This window comes from Sander vitreus, chromosome 6 (assembly GCF_031162955.1).
Source record: "Sander vitreus isolate 19-12246 chromosome 6, sanVit1, whole genome shotgun sequence".
NCBI classification, from domain to species: domain Eukaryota; kingdom Metazoa; phylum Chordata; class Actinopteri; order Perciformes; family Percidae; genus Sander; species Sander vitreus.
Window position 1 is genome coordinate 21,620,855 of NC_135860.1, and position 20,145 is coordinate 21,640,999.

At 39.1% G+C, this 20,145-nt stretch overlaps 1 pseudogene across 1 annotated transcript in view; it reads left to right on the plus strand.

Moving 5' to 3' along the window:
- LOC144519911 (growth factor receptor-bound protein 10-like) overlaps positions 1 to 17,794 on the plus strand; it is a 69,883-nt pseudogene extending 52,089 nt beyond the window's left edge. Inside the window, exons 6-17 of the transcript XR_013502152.1 lie at positions 2,809 to 2,965; positions 8,758 to 8,873; positions 9,379 to 9,453; positions 11,250 to 11,387; positions 11,659 to 11,769; positions 12,500 to 12,598; positions 12,847 to 12,924; positions 13,255 to 13,371; positions 14,032 to 14,098; positions 14,202 to 14,289; positions 14,458 to 14,551; positions 15,098 to 17,794. The product of XR_013502152.1 is annotated as a growth factor receptor-bound protein 10-like (transcript). The remainder of the gene's footprint in view (positions 1 to 2,808; positions 2,966 to 8,757; positions 8,874 to 9,378; positions 9,454 to 11,249; positions 11,388 to 11,658; positions 11,770 to 12,499; positions 12,599 to 12,846; positions 12,925 to 13,254; positions 13,372 to 14,031; positions 14,099 to 14,201; positions 14,290 to 14,457; positions 14,552 to 15,097) is intronic.
- The last annotated feature ends 2,351 nt before the right edge of the window (positions 17,795 to 20,145 follow it).

A 20,145-nucleotide genomic window follows, 5' to 3' on the forward strand; every position in this document is an offset into this window, starting at 1 on the left:
CACCTACACATGTTCAAACACACACGCACACACACACACACACACACACACACACACACACACACACACACACACACACACACACACACACTCATTTAGAAAACAAGAAGAAGTTGAATCAAGGACAACGTAAAGCTGTTCTTGCCTCTCCCAGACGGGGTGTGTCAAGGCTTTTGTCTGTCTGATGGCATATTAAATATCTGAGTTAAAAGGAGGGGTGGGGGGGGGGCTGTGTGTTCATGTGCATGTGTGTGCAAAAGTCTCCAGGTGTTTTGTTCTTTAGAGAGAAAGAATGTTGGTACGAAGCTAGCCACCAGGGGAGGAGAAGTTTGGAGTGGTCAAGTGCTGCCCCAGGTTTGTTTCATTTCATTTGCTCTGTAATGAGTCTTGTTAGATCTGACTGGGAAGTTCAAAGTTAAGCCACAGGGAAGGAGGGAAGGATGGAGGAAGGAAAACATACAAGCCAACAAGCCCTCACGTGAAAACTTCTGAACATTTTGGAGACAAGAAAAGCGACAAAACCTAAATACCATAAACCTTCCTTTATCCTTTCTTCCTCTTCCTGCTCCACCTCCTCCTTACTGCCCCACACCCTTCTCAAATGAACCCTCTCGCTGAGAGCTCTGAAAAGAAACTGAAGCGGAGAAGCTCGCAAGAGGTCTGAAAAAGTTGGCTGCGTCTGTGCATGACTGTGCGTCTGTATGTCTACTGGAGTGTGTTTGCCTTTCAGAGAGTGTGTGTGTGTCTGTGTGCCTCTGTGTGCTTGTGTGTGTGTGTGCGCCTGGGTCTGTGTGGGAATGATTACATCAGCCTGCTGCAGCCTTATGATTGGTTGGTAAGCGTGTGGTTTGATTCAGTGTGCCTTGGAGCCCGTGGCTGAGGCTGTAACCCTTTGTGACGGAGAGAGAGAGAGGGAGAGGGAGGGTGAGAGAGAGAGAGAGGGAGAGAACGAAATATAGTTGTCAGACTCAACCGGCACTGGAAACAGTGTACTGTACCTGCTGCCATCCGATCACTGACTGTCTCTGTGTCCCTGTCCTGTGCGCGGCTTTAGGTCACACAGACAGTTTTTTTTTTTTTTAAAGACAAAGCTGACGGCCTAGTCTACAACTAGAACTAGTCTACAGGCTATGTGACAGGTAGCACAACTGCAACTGTCAACTGTCGGCACTCAAATTTGAATCTTTCTTTTCTGGAGGAGACAGGACGACATAACAGCAAGGTTTTCTGTATTAGTTACTGTGTGAGAGTCAGTGTGTGTGTATGTGTGTGTGTGTGGGGGGAGCCAGGCTCACTCCAAAAATGCCTTCGTGTTCCCCGGACTGCTGCCTATTGCGGGCCGTGGAGGTAAGACCGCTCTCTTTCTGTGTCTCTTATCTCTCCTTGGGTGTCTCTGCCTCTCTTCGCCTCCTCCTCTTTTTACATGTTAAGACTATTTCTCTTTGAAGTGCTGCTATGATTAACCGATTAATGTAGTACATGGAATGTGTAAATACCTTAAAGGCTAAAGACAATTCGTTTTTTTCGAGATGTGAGCAGAGCAGTAAAAAGAGTCCAATACGTTAGCAGCTTTGCATGATTGAGGCTCCCTTGCGTTTAGTCTTGAACATTTTGGACTGAGTGAGTGCCTCAGGCCTGGTTTGTGCAAACTGTGATGCTATAAGCTGCATCTTTGCTCAAGAAGAGAACAGAATGTCTTTGTCATGATATTATTATGTGGGAAGTGTGCATATATGACATGTGTAGACTTCGTTAGCTGGATTCCTGTGTAGGCTAACAATCCTGGATTCCTCTGCAGGTTTGAAAAGCCAACCTGTGGACTTAGTGGACGTAGATTTCGGAGTATATTACCACAATAGAGATGACAGTTATATTTCTCTTCTCTTTTTCTGGATTTTTTGTTAATATCTAACAAGGGAAATCTTACCTACAGTATATACTGAAGAATATCTGGATGTACATGGATGTTTCTTACACAGATGAGATCTTAGAGTGGAGCCTGATGCACTGTTGCCATACAGTATGTTATACTGGACAGATAAGTAGTGGCTCAACATGTGTGTGAGTACGTGCTTGAGTCAGTATTATTAATGGCAACAGAATGCAAGCAGGTGTTATTCATGATTGGATTATTAATGACCCAATTTAAACATATGAAGTTATGGGTAAAAAAGAACTTGTGTCTGTGAAGTTAAGCTTGAAGCATATTCAATGGCCATGTCTTATCTCTGGATACTTGCATACATGTTCTTGATAAGCTATAATTGGAAACACCATGCCTACTTCCTCTTAAGCCACAGTACAATACGTATCCATTTGGTCCAGACAAAGCCGATATTTGTTATACACTACAGTATATTTGATTCTATATTACACCAACAAGTTGCTCTAAGAAATGCTTGTCACTGATTTCTAACACAACAATTGCTACGTAGTTTTAAAACGTCTATTGTTCGTCTATTGCTATGATTACAGGCCTCTTTATGCTATAGGGTATCGGGTGCTATAGATAAATACTATGCTAGTGTTTGAAGAAAATTGCTGGCTTCACCCACATATTAGGCAGTTTTCAAAAATGCTTCGTGTTAAACGACTTTATCACAACTTAGTATTCCTGTGGCATTAACATAATCTGATTCTAAATTTATCCTTTGTAGCTTAAAAAGGTCTATCAATCCTTTTTCTTTATTTTATCATATCACTGACACCTTTATAGTTCGAAAGCGTTTTGTACTTGCACTTTACCAAAATACCTTGAAATGATCTCTGTTTATTATAACTGACCTCTAATATATTTTCTCTTTATAGATTGTGAAGATCTTCACTGAAGACGGTATGGGTAAAGTGGTGGAGATCCCAGCCGACATGACAGCCAGGGACCTGTGCCAACTCCTGGTTTATAAAAGCCATTGTGTGGATGACAACAGTTGGGCACTTGTTGAACACCACCCGCTGCTAGGGCTAGGTAAGGGACAGAGCCCTGCAGGCCCGACACACACTGTTCACATACAGACAAAAACACACACTCACACACATGAACAGACACTCACATACTGTACCTACACAGAAACTCATGGATTTTTCGATGGGCTGATACATGCAATACAATCACTGACAGCATACACATATATGCATGCATGCGTGCATACTCGGGCAGACAGACAGTTCTAGTGCATATTCTCACGCAGGCATGTATTCAAGCATGAGTGCATGCACATACTGTACAGCATATGCTGCTCTACCAGTGCAGTATTATGCAGGGAAGGAGTTAAACTGAGATAGACATTGAGCACACACATTGAGCTGCTTTTCATTTACAGATATGTAGGTTAAACGTATTGATCCGCGTGTGTGAACAGAAGGTGATGGAAATAGACAATGCATTGCACATGAGGTCAGAGTTGCTTTATCACTGACAGGCCAATGATTTTCTGACTCAATGGTGAAGAGACAATTGAAAGTTAAGGGAAAAAAGCACTTGTCTTGCAAGATGGCTGAGTTGTATGTATGTATGTATTTGTAGGCGCGATGAAACCGTTGCTGTTGGATGAGTAAGAGTGTAAACTGATGAATAATCCTAAACTTTGTCATCATAAAATCTGATGCTAATTTAAAATTCAGTTAAAGGAGTTAGCTAGGGCTGATGGAGATTCTAGCTTCAGTGTATAGTACACTTGAAGCAGCATAAAAAGTGATGTGTATTTGAGCTCAGGGTTTCCGAAAGTTATTGCATCCAAATTACCATTAAGTGGAGACAATCTTTCCCAGGGCCCCTTATTTAAGCTTACCAATACTCTAGGAGCTCTTGGGGAATTAGCAGAAACTCTTTTTGGTACCCACTCATAAATTAAACAAACACAGCGATTGATAAATAGTACAGCCCCAAAGCCTACATCTTGAGACTCGTTTGAGCATCACAGAGTCATTTTATTTGGTGTTGGTGGTTGCGAGAAACATTTATAATGTATGCAGAGGATAGTAAAAGCAACAGAGACTAACATACTTACTGTATATGGTATTTGACATCCTTTACTGATATTTTTAACTTGGGTAGGCTCATCTAAGGTCACTAGACTCAGACTGCTTGGAATCAGGTCTTTTTGAGACTATAGGTTAAAGAAATCTGTTTCAGGATATTTCCACCCCAGATTATTCTGGGTCCTAAGATACTTTTAAGAATACTTTTCATGCAGAAAATTATATCATAATGTTTTTCCCCCCTTAAATTGGAATTAAATAAAGCGATCAGAGTGAAAGCAAGCAGATGAGAAGTTAAAGGAAGGGAATGTGATAATTGAAGGTTATGGATTAGAGGATGTTGCGATGTAACTGATGAACACTGTAACAAAACCTTTGCCGATTTGTGCTACTCTCTGTGTCAGAGACGGTGGAATGTTATCGATCCATTACTATAAATGACATGGCAGAGAGGTGATGGAGATAATTGATGAAGGGTTTAAACGGCTATGCTAAAGTTTAAAGGTTTTTTAGACCCCTCTCCTGAAAATAAAAGCCTTTATAGCATCAGACAGAGACCTCAGGATTAATGTAGTGTAAAAAAGTAAAAATGATGATGGCGGTACCAACTGTGATATAACTGTTTAATATAACAGATTTAAGTGTTGCATTTTAGTTGGCCAGTCATTAGCAGTTAGAGAGGTAGCATGTTATAGATTCTTCATAGATTAAGGAGTAATCATTGCTTGAGATATTTGAGAAAGTGGAGGGAAGGTATAGCAGTGTAGCTCACTGAGCTTGTTGCTAAAAACTACAAGACCAACACTCACTGTTTTGATATACTTGAACTCCAAATGTGGCACTGAAATGACACAAGGAAAAGTCTAAAAAGCAGAAAACAGTAGTTCGAAAAAAGATGCTCTATTCCAGGAATTTTTTACTTGTTGCTGCATTTAGGAGGAAGAGAGTGTTGCGTTTCTGTCGGGGATGATTTTGTGTTAGACCTGGCAGTATGAGAGTAAGTTTGGAAAGCTGTGGTCAGCTGAACGTTAGAAAACCCAACCTCCCCCTGAGGAGAGGGCGATTATAAAGCACTTATGGGAGACAAGTTGAGCCTGTGCTCTGTGCTCATGTCTGTACACTCTAACAGATGTGGGAGAGGAGGGGGTGTAGTTTTATATAGAGCAGTGGGCCTGGTAGTGAAACATACTATAGGAAGAGACAGGGTGAGAAATGTGTAAAAACCCGACAACTTCTGTCAATGTATTTTTGGCTGCTATGCTGTCACATGAGGAAACCTTTCTAAAATATATTGCATCATTCAAAGTACAGGTCCCAATGCTCTAACCTAATATTTCACCATCCATCATGATCTGCTTACATTTCTCATCAGTGCTGTCAACATGATGTTGCCAAATACAGTTAGGCTGGCTTGTTGTAAATGATATCATTTTTGGATCGGAGTAACTCTATTCTATTATAGCCCGTCTTCTATTGTGGTGCACCTGTACTGCAACCATATTCTTTTCAGGTCTGGAATAACTACTCATAGTATTTTATGTTTAGTTTTAGAAAATGAGATGTGATGAAGCAGCACAGTGCTGATTGTTCAAATTAAAGGGTTATGCATTTGCCACTACAGAACCAGTATGCGTACGCATGTGGATTTGTGTCTATAATACATAATACAATAATACACATAAACATTGGTTGGGCTGAAAATTGCCCGAATGCTATTTTATTAGGCCCTTGTGAATATGGCTCTATTTGGAACAAGAGCTTTTCTTCCAAATATGCTATGTTCATGAATATTTAGATGAGCTGTGCGCTGATTGGTTTGAGCAAACCCCATAGAAACACATTGGAGACGAGACAGCAGGTCTCATATTTCAGACACTGCAAAGTTATACATTGTTTATCGGGCTATTTCGTTATTAAATTCACTTCTGAGACTTTTTTAAGCAAGAAATCAACTATATAAAGCTCAAATATGGGCCGTTTTACGAAAATTGATGGCTAATCGCAAATTTGGTAAGAAGTGTCGGACTTTAGCTAGGAGCTCCACACAGTCTGACGAGAAAGCGGCAACCTCCATACCCAGTGAAAGTCACCGTTTCTCGGTTACTGGACTACCGGGGCTGGCTGCCAGCTGCCGGCATAACTAGAGTATATATACAGTTTGAATTTCGTCACGCCACTTATATAACATATACCCCAAGGTCTTATAAAGCTAACAGTGGTGTCCGATTTCAATTTAATGCATTTTTGTGAACATTAGGGATTTCGTTAGCTGCTACTGTCCCTTCAATCCTATGGGTAAAGATCGCGGCTAGCTGCAGGCCCTGGAGCTCTATCAGGACCTCGGCATTTTGTAGTCCAGTAACCAAGAAACGGTAACTTTGCGCGGGTATGGAGCACTGCGGGTTTCCCTTCGTGATGGAGATCCAGCTAGCTCACAGTGAGCCGGAGTCTATGAAGTAGGACACGCCGGGCGGCGAGGCAGCACCGGCCGCTGTCACGTAGCCTGCTGAGCTCCTGCTGAACTGCGACACACAGTCGGACAAAATTTGCAATTAGCCATACATTTTCGTAAAACGGCCCATATTTCACCTCTACATAGTTGATTTCTCGCTGCTCAGAAGTGAATTTAGTGGTAAAATGGCAGATTAACAATGTATTCAATTTCTGAGATCTACGCGACCTGGTCAGAAGACTAAGCTGACCTCAGATCAGTGGTGTAGCCTATGTAAATGTTTGGGCATGACAAAAAAAGAGACTAGAGCCAAATGAGGAGGAGCCGCCGGGTTGACGTCAACTAGGCGGCTCGTTGAGATTTGCCCGTTTTCAGAGGCAGTTTCAAATTGTGAGATTTGCAGAGGAAAGAGGTGTCAATGGGATTTTGAGGTTGTATGTATGTCCTAGTTACCCACTAAACTGTCATTATTCAACTATGACAAGGTAAAATCGGTTTTGCATTCAATCACCCCTTTAGAAAGGTGGTAAATATTTTGGGTTGAATTATATTTAGTTTTTTTTACCCCTCTGTGTATTGTATGCATTATATATGTCTGACATATTCACGACAGTAATTGAAATATTTCAACCAATGATTTGGCTTATTTGGAGCCCTGCTAGTTGCCTGGTAGACCTTTACTATAGTTGGCATATGTGGCTAGTTCCTTTTCAGTTATAAACTGTGATTGTAATTGTGTTTACATTAGTTCTCCGTTATGTACCGGTGTTTTTTTCTAGCTGTGTATACTGTCTGTTGATGGACGAAATGTGTTGAAGTACATTTAGTTAGTCAATTAAACCATAGTTGTAGTATTGGCTGTATTTTTTCATATTTTGAATCTTGTCAATAGTATATAAATATAAGAGTCTTTCCAGTTTTTGGCCAATTACTAAATATTTTGAAGTATATATGAAGTGTTTTTTGCAGTATCTGAAAGTCTGTGTGCATGCACAGCCTGTACATCTGCACTGCACATGTATGAGTCGGGATACTTTATGTCTGCACATGTGGTTGGGTGGCAGATGAGAATAGAAGTTTCAGAGAGACCCGAACAATAGTGTGTTTGAATAGAGAAGCCTATTCCCGTACATCACTGCCCACTCGCAGAATGGGATGAAATGGCCCTTTGAGAGATAAGTAACACTGACCTCTACTTATCACCCCGGAAAGCTTAACAACTCTGGGACAGTGAGGTAGTGTTGCCGGGGTGAGTCACTGTCACGAACACGAGTGACTCATCAGGCAGGCGACAAGATGAAACAGAAAGGAAAAAGAAGAGTCGTGACAGTGTTTTTGTCGAAGAGATTTTGACAGAGGGGATAAAGAGGGAAAACAAGGGGACACATGAAAGATGCAAGATAGAGCTGTGCAGTTAGATTTCTCTGAAGTTATTCATTTCACATCAAAAACAGATATCAGAGCAAATACTGATTTTGCAAAAAAGTTAGTTGAGTTAAAGAATTTTAATTAGATCTACTGGGGAAAGGAAGGATGTCTTTTATTAAAGACATGACAGAGAGAACTTGTAAGGCTGTTGGAATTAATTGAGTCAAGACCGGTTTCAGCATCGCAGTCACAGAATATAAATCACCAGGACCTCTGACCACATCTGTAGAAGGACACACTTTTAGTTGAATCACAGCCTCTTTTACACACATTGAAAGAGAAAGGCCTTGGTCTGAACATCATTCACAGGTCATATGTACATCCTGTAAACCTGTGTTGAGGTGTAGTTGAAGTCTGCTGTTGAGCAAGATGATATTGGCACAAGAGCATGCGTGCTTACAGGACTTACCCTGAATGAGAAAGGGTCAAACACGGCTGCATGGCTGAGCTACACTTGGAACAAACATCTGACCTGACATGTAAAAATGGTCAGGTTTTAAACAATAGAACGATGCACTGGTTTTAAGAAAATGCTGTTTCAGTTTTACTGGGACCAGGTGAGATAATCTCACACCATTGACATGTTTCTTCTTGTTTTAAGAAAATAGGATTATTAGTGCTTAAAAGAAAAAGGCCCAAAGTACTTTTTCTTTCAGTTTCTGATAAAGGATCTTTCCCCTGAATTATCATATCTACACAGATCATTAGAGACTTCCATTGTACATGTGCGGCATACTAAGAAAAATGTTGTGATCGTCGACAGTATGTTCAGATAAATTCACATATTGTCATTCACTCCTACTATGAAACATATTCTATTAATGTAAGTTTTATAAGAATATTAAATACTAACCTCCATCATTGTTGCTGTGTTTCTCCCTCTGCCTGTCTCCCCTCAGAGCGCTGTCTAGAAGACCATGAACTAGTGGTTCAGGTCCAGGCCTCAATGAACAGTGATGGTAGATTCCTCTTCAGGAAGAACTATGCCAAATATGAATTCTTCAGAAACCCCATGGTAATTGCTTTTTTTTTTTAAATACATTTCATAACATGCTGTGTCACTCCTGATCTCCTCTTGTTGAAATATGTCACACCTATAGCTTGTAATAAAAAATCAATTTAGTTTTTGCATTTATTTTTTATATATAACACTTATTCAGCATATTTAGATGATTTATAGATTAAATAAACGGTATGGCTAGTGAAAGGATAGCAGTGTTACACCACATGGCTTGTAGTATTTAGAGCTTTCAGCCAAATGAAATGTTCAAGTAAAGAGTTTACTGGTGTATTCTGCTCTAAAGACTCACTTGCCTCAGAGATGAAAAGAAAGACATGTTCTTTGTCAAAGCCTCTCTATGCGTTTTGTATTCTTGTGAAATATTAAGGCAGCTGACTGTACTTAATGAGATTTACGTGACTTTTCTTCTGTCACAAATTCCTACCCTATAATTACTGTCACAGTGGCTCATATTCTCCGACGGTCTGCCTCTCTGTCTCTCTCCACCTTCTTCCACCAGGCATTTTTCCCGGAGCACATGGTTGCGTGGTGCCAGGACACCAATCGTATGATTCCACCATCTCAGCTCCTTCAGGTACATGCAGCGCACACACTGACTCGCACACGTTTCTCTCGGCGGCTGTCTGTCATTCTCTCTCCTGTTCCTGACACGCACACAGCTTAGTTTACCTCGGAGTCAGCAATCGCTGCATACTGTACAATCAAGCTGACATACCTCACATCTGACCCTTAAACAGTGTGTCTCGTCAGAGCCTGCAGTAATAACTACCTTTGATCCCCTGTTGACACACGACTGTCTCGGCACACGCACCGCAGACCCCACACATGCGATGGATGGAATTAGGCAGTCAGGAATAGAACATACAGTTCTCAATGTACCTACCGTATGTTTGCACAGCACAAATTCGCACACTTGTCATGCTACTTATCTGCTTCACAGACCACTCATGGGCCATACACTGCTTTCACAAAAGATAAGAAGAAAAAAAAAAGTCTGGGAGGAGACCCTTAAAAAAGTTTCTTTGGATTTCAAAGGGCTTTGGTCTTAATAAATGGACGGTTTACATGCAGCCTGGCTCTTTCCTGTATCAAGTAATGGAGCTGTCAGAAACAGAGCCACAAGTGGAATCCATCCCTTAATCCTTGCCACTCACAGAAAGCTTTTAACTCTCCTGCTGATCACATAGACGTTATGCTCTACATAGAGGAGTCAATAACTGAAAGGGGATGCGGTGAGTCTGAGTTGTGTCAGGAAACCCCTAGTGTTTGACATTTTCTAAACACAAGATCTCTGCACTCAATTAGAGTGCAGTCCAAACCAAGACTGTTTCTGACCTGAGGTGTTTTCCAATATTTGCCATTTGTGCAAGAAGCATAATGTCAACGCAAAGCAGCAAGGTGTAGTGCCTCAAAAAGAGAGCCTTTTAAATGAACGTCGCATGTGAACGTGCGCTCCGCAAATGCTCATGCATGAGGCCCGTTGTGGGATGTTTCCAAAACACTGGGAAACATGTGCTTTAAATATTGAGTCCTCTTGAACAGTTTACCTTCCAGCCGCAAGCCACAGATTCCAAATCAGCTCTAATAACTTAACCTGCCACTTCATGGTGCAATATTTTTGTGAAACATGGAAACCGCAAACTCCAAATACTTCAGACACCCACAAGACAATTTAGGCTGTGAGGGTTTCCAGTAAGAATGCACTGTATGGTGATTCAATGTAGGCTATATACTGTATTTGTCAATTTTTCAATGTCTTGGCACATTGCATAACACGGCTTTCTTTCCCCTTTTTTGTATTTAAAATAGAAAAAAATATATATTTCAGGCCCTGCTTAAAACATAAATGAATTTGGGCGCCTGGGTAGCTCACCTAGTAGAGCGTGGTTCGACTCCAACCTGCGGCCCTTTGCTGCATGTCATTCTCTCTCTCTCTCTCTCTCTCTCTCTCTCTCTCTCTCTCTCTCTCTCCCCCCTTTCATGTCTTCAGCTGTCCTATAAAATAATAAAAGGCCTTAAAAAAAATTCAAATAAAAAACATAAATGAATTATGTATATACTGTACTTACATCTATGTTTGTGTATGTATATATACACATGACAATGTCTAGATCCTATCAGCCTTCTTTGGCCCTCTTCAAGGCTCTACACCGTTTGATTTTCCACACAATAGCACAATGGTCTGGCCTTATGTGGTCGCTACCGTGGTGTGTAAGAATTCAATCTAGCTGTGACGGTGACAGAGAGATTATAGGCTTCAGGTGTGATCCAGTGTTGCCCTCCTGAGGCACAGAGCCCTTGATAGACATTATAGAGTGAATAAATCCAAACTGATCCCCTGCTCCATGTCTTTCTCGCTCCTTTCCTCAGAACTTCCTAGCGACCAATAGCTGTCCAGAGATCCAGGGGTATCTGTATGTGAAGGAGGTGGGTAGAAAGTCATGGAAGAAAGTTTACATGTTCCTGCGGCGCTCAGGACTCTACTGCTCTACAAAAGGAACCTCAAAGGTAACAGCAACTCAAGCTATCCCTCTTCAAGGGACAGAATATATTTCACTCATTTTTCTAACAGTCAAACAATTCAATTTTGTAATTACAGTCATTATTTATCATTAAAGAATTAAAATGCATACCACACTGACATTTTATAGTAATAACATTACTAAACGTAATCAGCCTTTTATTGATGGTGGTCTGTCTACATGTGTCTGTGTCTGTCAGTATACCCCCAGGCTGTCTCCCTGTGATGTTCTGACTTATTAATTATTTCTGTCTCCAGGAGCCCAGACATCTACAGTTACTAGCAGACATTGAAGACAGCAACATCTTCACTGTCATCAGAGGCAAAAAGCAGCACGGTGCACCCACAGACTATGAGTTCTGTATCAAGGTGAGTCTCAGATGACAGAAGTGAGATGAGGCTGATTTCTAATGAAATACTATGATATATTAATATATTATACATCAAATAAATAGATATAGAAATGTATCTTGCACTGCGCTGATCTCTGTACATTGCACATACATACAGAACAGATGACTCTCAATACCTCGAAAATGTTGCAATGTTTACACAGTTCTTACTCATTTGTATGTATATTTTTTAACTACAATGTCCACACTTTTCTTCTTTTATCTGAAGTTATCTTTACCTATCTGTATATATAGATGTATATGTATATACAGTATTAGTTAAACTTTACCTATTTTCATTTATATATTTGAGTACAATGTTGCAACAGCTCTGTTTACACTTTATATTAGTAGATCTTTACTTATTGTATGTACATTTTTGTTTTTACTTCACACTTGCTTTGGCAATGTAAATGTTTGTTTCCCATGCCAGTAAAGCCCTTTTAAATTATGATACATATGTATACAGTATATCAGTGCTGATGTTTGGGTTTATTGCTGTATTTCTAAATAATAAATTGTTTTTCTGTTTACTTACCTCATTTTTTTATTTCTAATTTTGATTTATTATAAATGTTGTAGATGAGCAAACCTTTTTTCTCATTACTTTGTCAGGTCAGCTAAGTTGATCAGTGATGATGGTGATAATGGTGGTGCTGATGAGGAGGATTATCTCTGTTCTGATTCTGATAACGGTTAATTCGCAGCCCAATAAATGTCGAGGGGAGTTGAAGGAGTTGAGGATGCTTTGTGCGGAGGATGAACAGGGCAGGACCTGTTGGATGACTGCCTTCCGGCTTTTTAAGGTAACACCATGACAAAAATATTTGCTGTATGGCATAGTTTACACAACACACTCATTGAGAATGAAGAATGTTGGGGCGACCTATAGCTCACTCAGTATAGTGAGCGCCCCATGTAGGCATTCCGGTCTATCCACTGTCACTATCTAATAAAGTGAAAAAGTCCAAACATAATCTTTGAAAAAAAGAAAAGAAATGAATGAAGAATGTTGATAGTGTAGCTTTACCAGTATGTTCCTTTTTCTTTACAGTATGGGATTGTGTTGTACCAGAATTATAAGATTCCCCAACAAAGAAAAACCTTACTATCACATTTCTCAGCACCTGTGGTAAGTTGGCTGTTTTATTTAAAATGATGTTAAAGCACCTTAAAACCTACACCAGTGAATCGCTGGTTTCAGCGTAACAACATTGCCTTGAATGAGTCGTTGACATAAGCAAAGCATTGATTGTGTGATTGATTGTATGCACCAGAAACAGCAATATAAGTAGTCTGATAAGTTAAGGAGAAGGGAGACATTCACTAAAAACCTAACCTGTGCCACGCCATTTTTTATTGCACTGCCTTTGTTTACATTGGTACAAAGCTGCACCCTGGCACTTGTGTTGCTGCCATTGTAGCCACATGTTGACTATCTTGAATCTCTGCCTCCCCCTAGCGGAGCGTATCGGAGAACTCCCTTGTGGCCATGGATTTCTCAGGGAGGATAGGCAGGGTGATTGACAACCCTGTAGAAGCTCAGAGCGCTGCCATGGAGGAGGGACATGCGTGGAGGGTGAGACACGACCTCAGTTTTCTCTGTCAGTAATGCTTGGAACGGACATCAAAAGATCTTTACAAATGACATATTTATATATATATATATATATAAATATATATATATATATATATAAATATTTATATATATATAAATATATATATATAAATATTTATATAGAGCTCATTTCCGTCTGCTTGTTAAGTGTTGATTTTTCAGTTATTTTGATCTGACAAAAGTTGTCTGTCTATTCATGAAGCTGATATGGCTGTGGGGCAGCTGTGAAAAGTGTCAGATTTAATCTAATGGATTTGGTCTTTAACCCAGTCCACAAGTCAGTTAGGAAATAATTTTACAATACAGTAATGACTATTATGAAGTAATCTGGACGTTCTTTGCCTGAAGAAGACCCAGTAGGGTCGAAACTTTGCCTTTATATTAAATATGGGAGTTTAAAGCAGTGTTGCGGACATTACATTCTTTCACTTTAGTATTTTTCATTTGTCCTGCACCTGCCAGAAGGTGGGATGTGCACACAATTAATTTTATAAATGTAATCTGGACATTTAACTTGGAATTTTCTTCACTGTTACACTGAACTGTGTAAATACAGTGGACTAACCCACCAGATCCTGAACTAATCCCTGTTGTTTTGTCTGAATGTGGCATCTCTCTCAGAAGAGGAGTCAACGAATGAACATATTAGGCTCCCACAGTCCATTACACCACTCCTCACTAAGCTCAGGTAAAATTGTTGAATGTTAACTTTTAAATTTTTTTTGTTTTTTCAGTTTAAATATGAACACTAAACACTAAAATGCATTTCAAAATGTGATTTTTCTCTGCAGTCATCCACATAGCTCAGTTGTGGTTCCATGGCAGGATAACCAGAGAAGAATCTCATCGCATTATTCATCAGCAGGGACAAGTCGATGGGTAAGGGAGCTGGAGCTAAAACACATTGTGCACATGCGCTTTTCCTATTTGTCGAATATGAATACAAAAGAACAAAAGAGTTCAATTATTTTTTGTATTTTTTCCCTTAATGCATCCATAAAATTAAGTCATTTGTCTCACAGTGTCTTCCTTTTTTTTGTTGCACAGGTTGTTTCTGCTGAGAGTCAGTCAGAGTAACCCCAAGGCGTTTGTGCTCACATTGTGCCATCACCAGAAAATCAAACATTTCCAGATACTACCGGTATGCATTTCTTGGTGTTTAATAATTTTATATACTTTTAATTAGTTTTTTCTTTTATTAAGTAGCGGTCAGTGAATGTTAAAAGTAATAATATGTGTCTTGTGACATGTCTTTTTAATAAAAGCAGCCTTAACATTGACAGTTGTATTAATTAAATTAAAGTAAATTATGCCAAAAGGCTGCTGCACACTCTTATTTATCATATTGTTGCAATATCTTTACTTTATTGCCGACATTTATGTCAGTCCCAGAAGGCAAACCATTTAACCCTTAAAAAGATAATGTGATTTTGGCCTTAGTTTAATAAAAAACGGTTGCTCACTCTGATCTCACTGATCTTCCTACAATTTAGGAAATCAGATAAATAATATATGGTTTGCAAAATGGCGAGGAGTAATGGGTTATGTATGTGATTTATTGCTAACACGCCCAAATGTGTAAAACCATTGTTATGGTCCTTTTAGGAGTAAAAAGAGCCTGATGTTCTTGTCTTTTCTTTTCTCTTGTCATGTGCTGTGTCCCTGCTCGCTCCTTTGCTGCTGACAGTGTGAAGAGGACGGCCAAGTCTTCTTCAGCCTTGACGACGGCGCCACCAAATTCACCGACCTGATTCAGCTGGTGGAGTTCTACCAGCTCAACAGAGGAGTGCTGCCTTGTAAACTCAGACACCCGTGTACCGTCGTGGCCTTATGACATATTCAGATCATCTGACCCCATGACTCCTATCACTTGACCTGACTGCCTAAAACAAACAAAACAACAAAAATCCTTCAGTTGGTTGGTTCTTTTTTTGTTTTTAATCTTTGCAAGAAGCTGGTGAATTGACTGATGTTCCGTTGTCATTTTATATTGCCGTGAGTCCGCCGGAGACTGCTGACTTGTTGGAATCCTTTTGCATGGATGTTTTTGAGGAGTCGGATGCACAACTTGCAATACAGGTTCCTCAGTCAAGAAGAGAAAGGAAATTAACACTGCCGTTTGAGTCAATGCTGTTGCAAAATCTTCCACAATCTTGCTACCGGTAGTCATCAATAAGCTTGGACACAGTAACTCAAAGTTTTATCACGCAGCTCAAGTGTAGAGATTGCGTTTCCACTTCCACTGGACAATCTGCAGGACAGTTCGAGCTTTGGCGTGTGGGCTACTCGACACTCTGAGAACAAACTGTAGTCTCATTCAAACTTCATCCCACGTCCTCAAACAATATACTGTAGATGGAGAGTTGATTGTCTCTTAGTTTTGCACTCATCAAACTGGGAGTGGCCTTTGACGGTGCATGACTTCTACGCTGTCTTAACTGTGAGATAGTGCCACCGCCCTCTAGTGTCATAGGCGTGTAAGGAAATCCAACATAGACTAGATTTGGAGGTGCCAGAAAGACTGTTGCTTTTGAATCCTTTTGAGGTGTGTCGAGTCAATCTAGCCTGGAGAAAAATGGCTAAGGAAAAATCTGTTTTCTTAAAAGTATTTTTTTAATTGCGGACAATACAAAATCTGCATTGTCCACCCTCATCTCTCACCACACAGGGTTTTTTGCTTAATGATGCATTTATTGCAGTTATGTTGTTATCAATAGTGTCTTTAATAATATATAGTTTTGAAGATCACCTTTTGCATTCTGGATATTGGCAACTTTTCATTATTCGCACATGCTACAATATGGTCATTTGGCTTATTTCTATTACATGCTGCGTATCAATAAAGTATGTCCCATGTAACTTCCACAATAAATGAATAAGCGTTAATCAAACCATGATGTCATTCAGGGTGAAATAAGTAATACAGCTAGAGGAAGTTTGTAACCAGGTAGACAGTTTTAGTGATTGTAAAGGTGAAAAGTGAAACCAGGTAATTATTCAGAGGGGGGATATAGTAAGTGCACCCAGATGCAGTAGTTCACTGCAGGCAAAGGCATGAGGACACCTCTTGCAAAAGATAAAGTGGGACAATGGAGAGTATCAATCTTTTGTTCAATTCACCTCAGCACAGGAAGGATGACCTCTAGCATTTCATCAAATCAAAGGGAACGAAAGTTACCATTTTTGTCAAACTGATCAAAATTAGATCAGCCCAGAGATACAGTGGATCCTGTGGGAAACATCTTTACTGGTTCTGGACCCTCTTTTTTTAAAACGGTTTTACATATTGTTCCACAAATTGCCTCCTACTGTACCTGTTGGGTTGAGATGCTGTCAGACGTAAATGTGGCTAAGAGCACGGTTTAATATGCTCTGACTCCACACCACTAGTAGACTGTGCATTACATTCCATATAATGCAGCCTTTTTTTCTGCCTGGAAGTACTTGTGGACAAATAGTATCACATACACCTCCTGCCTACTGCACACTGCCTCTTTATGAATTTAGGCAGACAGGCAGAAAAGTTAGCTGTTGCTAGAGTTAGTGTTAGAAAAGATATGTAAAGAGAGAAGAGTATTGAAATGATACCTCTCTATATCTGCCTTCTCCTCGCCTGTCTCACCCGGTCTCATCGCACTTTTTTAGCCTGCTGTGAAAATACACTGTCAGCAGTGTGGCAGCAACGTAAAACTGGAAATTTTAGGATGCGTAAGTACTACAGGGCCCACTTTGATTATTTTAACCTACATCCCTTTATTACGATAATGAGAGCATTAGACCGAAAACAGAAGACATAAAACTCTTACTGAGTTAGTTTGAGGGCACTGGATACACCTATATTTGTCCCAGACAGTGCAATTGCAGCACTGCCCAGTAAATTCAGTTCAGAATCACCCTCTTTGAAATGTCGCACTACAAAATGTTTTCTAATTTTTTGTTATTCCTCGACTATACGTGACATTTCCTAAAAGCTAAACATTTAAAAGTTTTATTCAGTCGCAGCTTTGGTGGGTGCTCTGGTTGGGTCAACAGCCAGCAGACAATTAGATATCTACAGTATTTGTACTGACCTGTAATGCAACATCAACAGCCATGATTATGTACTTTGCAGTTTATCCTACAGTATATTGAACATCTGAGATGCAGAATAGCCGCATCATATTGACCCCTGTGCATGGTCACTATTATTTATCTAAGATACAGTGACTCCATTTTTTTAAGTATTGCTGCAGCAAAATGTATTTATTTATCTGGATGTGACTGATTACTTGAACCTTTTAGATTTCTTTTTCTCAGCGCTGTTCTGTACTGTTTTCTATTGTCATTACAATGAAATGATTGACCAGTGTGATTTATTATTATAATTATTATTATTGTAATGGCATAGCATCTATTGTTCAATTTTGTTTATTCAAAAATCATTTTTGTCATCATCAATATGAATGAAGTGATGTTTTAAAGCACACTAGGGTTAACATTGTGATTCCAATAGATGACAGGTGGAGTGTTTTGAAATTGAAAACAAAAGCAATACCCAAGTTTCCCAAAACATTACTCACTATGTTGTTTTGTACACCTTTAATTACTCTTCTCGTTTCTCCCAGATCTATAAAAACAGGTTCTCGTTGCACTCTTTTGTGGTGACCTAAACTAGGAAAAATAGATATGAATTAAAGTAATGAAGCCACAAATGTTTTGGGAAACTGGGTCAAGTAAGCCTCAACGTTCTCATAATTCACTGTCAAACAACTCGCCTTGAAGAAAGAAATGTAGATGTAGAACAAAAACGCCCTTTACGTTCAAGTTAAACCTTCTCAATGAAAATCTTTAAATGCTTAGATTAGATATAATTGAAGAAATGCATAACAGCAGTCCCTCCAACATACATACAGACACGGTATCGGATTGTCACAATTTGACATACTACAATGAACAGTTATGTGAGAATTCCATGTAATTGATACCTTACATAGCAACATTGTTAGATGGGTTTCAGCACTGACCTCCTTTCAGCTGAATGAAGAGACCTAATTTAGTAAAGATTCTGTCACTGATATTCAATATGAGGTTATTAAGAGAAATCTGGATTATAACAATACATACATTATTTTGTAGTTGCTGAAAGTCATCTTAAGCTTTTGAGACGTCACTGAAATGTTGATGCTTGCTGTTTCTAAATTCTAATCTAAGTCCCCATACATTTGATTCAGTCTTCCCACTCTGCACTCATCCCCTCAACTCCCTCATATACTGTCTGTATATAAACTTTTTATGACTGATATGAATTACCATGTCAACATGTGAGGGACATGTAGCCTTTAAGGTGGAGTGAGTATTTGCATAGATACATATTCACTTAGTCTAAATGCAAAAGGCAGAAAGTAAATTTAATTAGTGAACATATGAAAAATAAATCAGGGGATTTGGATAACACTTAACAGAAATGAATGTAACTGGGTTGCTCAGGGTTGACTTGGAGCATATTAAAACTACTGGTCCATCACCTCTCTGACTTTTATGTACAAGATGAGGATGATTGATTCATAAATATTTTAGTTTTTATTTTATTAAGCTGGGAGTTGTTACAACAGACTTTATTTTAGTCATGGGCACCACCAATCTGCTAGTTTTATTACTTGAAAAATATCCTTGCAGCAAGATGGAGTAGGTCCAGTACTATTAAAAGAGTACAGTTAACGGTGTTGTTTATTCTATTGTTTAAGCTGTTTATTTAAAAAAAATGCTTGCCTGGCTACCTGAGCTGTTATAAACCCTATCTCTAACAATGTCATTTGACAACAACAGGTGACCAATTCAAAAAACATGTCTTCTCAATTCTAGTAAATTAGAATAGTTATAATCTAATCTGATTAATTTAATCATATTACAATTAGACACTCAAACGTGTAAATGAAATGTGACATTGGAGGCCAATCTCCGTTTTGGTAGCCAGGTAACTACAGACTCTGATGACTTCTCTTTCTCTGCAAAAACCAGACTTGATATGACGACCAAATGACAGACAAAGCTACTGTTCAGAGGGGACTGGTCCTCTCAAACAAAGCTTGCAATTTGAATAAGTTCTCGATGAAATGAAACTTAAAAACAGAAAACAGCACTCTTGAATCTTGAATGCTTGTATTTTCTGTTTATTTTTGGATCTAAAAGTAATTTGGCCCCGATCCTGCCAAGATGGATTGATCACTTATCTGGACTCATGCATCATAATATTGTCACAATGCAAGAAACCGTGGCTGTACAAATGAGTAGAGTAAAAATATATCAATATATAAAATATATAAACTCTTATGTATTTCAGGGAAGGCAAAAACAGTAACTTATCTCTTCTTTTTTGTTTTATGTCCTGTATTCAAAATGTGCTTTGCTTAAATCTGTAAATAGTTGAATGGCTTATATATCTTAATTGTAACCTTTTCAGGTATTTTTGTACAAATAAGGGACTGATATATTCTGTTTATTGTAATTAGAATAAAACATTAATACATTGATATAAAAACAAACTGTTGGGCCTTAACATTCTTCATTAACATTTGCTAACTAAAGAATGTAACACTGTTGTAACAGATCTATACAATGTTATATACAACCCATACTGCATGCGCATTTGTAACTGTTTTTTTCCAGATTCAGGTGTGTCCAGGAAAAACAACAATAGGTCTTATCCTGGGCCACATACACATATTAAGGTGTATATATATAAAAATATATATATTA